This window comes from Carlito syrichta, unplaced genomic scaffold (assembly GCF_000164805.1).
Source record: "Carlito syrichta isolate Samal-C Ts95f unplaced genomic scaffold, Tarsius_syrichta-2.0.1 Scaffold107285, whole genome shotgun sequence".
Classification (NCBI taxonomy): domain Eukaryota; kingdom Metazoa; phylum Chordata; class Mammalia; order Primates; family Tarsiidae; genus Carlito; species Carlito syrichta.
The window spans coordinates 1-1,007 of record NW_007051381.1 but is presented as its reverse complement, the minus strand read 5'-3'; the positions used below and the strand labels follow the sequence as shown (position 1 = coordinate 1,007).

The 1,007-nt window shown below is 41.8% G+C and overlaps 1 pseudogene; it reads right to left on the bottom strand.

Annotated features, from left to right (window-relative positions):
* Positions 1-482: 482 nt before the first annotated feature.
* Positions 483-939, bottom strand: LOC103270006 (annotated as a pseudogene).
* Positions 940-1,007: the final 68 nt, after the last annotated feature.

Sequence of the window (1,007 nt, the reverse complement as noted above, 5' to 3'; positions counted from 1 at the left end):
AGCATAAGTTCTTAGTGATTGAATGGGAAAGATTTTATTTCTCTATTACTGATGAAGTTTAGTTTAGCTGGATATGTTTCTCTTGGTTGAAATTATTTATCTTTGAGGACTTTGAAAATTGGGCTTCAAACTCTCCTAGCCTGAAGTGTTTCTGTAAATAAAGCTGCTGCTATTCTAATCGGCCTTTCCTGGTAGGTAGTCTGACCATGTTCCATTACTGCCTTTAGGATATTTTTCTTTTAGACCTATTTGTTCAGGTAAGTTATTATGTGTCTAGGAGTTAGTCTTCCAGGGGTTCTCTGAATCTCTTGTGTTGAAAAATAGTGTCACTGATGAGATGAGGGAAATTTTCTTGATTAATTCATGGAATGTTTGTCCCAGGGTGGTCTCTGCCTCTCTTTTCTGCCTCAGTAAATTCAATTACTCTTAGGTTCAGCCTCTTTTTTTTTTTCACTTTTATCTGCATTTATTTCATGTTGAATTTATTCCCATGCCATAAGTTTTTGTTTCTTCAGTTTCTTCTGGGATATTTTTTTCTTCTGTGCAACCTCCTCCTCTGGCTTAGGAACAATCTGCTCCTTTTCTGTGAGGATCATTTCAATGTGGCAGGGGGAGCTCATGTAAGGGTTGATCTGACCATGAGCCCGGTACGTCTGGCAGCGCATCTTAGGGTCTTTGTTCACCTGGATATGCTCAATGACCAGAGGAGCCCTTAAGCTCAGCATTACTCTCTGCATTTTTAAGCATGTGCAGCAAAAATTCAGCCCTTTTTTTGGGCCACCGACCCTGTGTCCAACCCCACTGTTTGGCCTGGGCACACCTTCCAACTCCACTGTTGTAGCAGTAGAATGGTACACACTGTTTCTGTAAGGTGACATCTTTCAGGTACTTGGTGGCTTTTCATATGTGCATAACCTTGATGGCCTGCACAGTTTCTCGGGTGTTACTTTGTGGGCTTCTCCAGGTTTAACGAGTAGTGGACCATCCTGGTGAGTCACCTCAGGCTG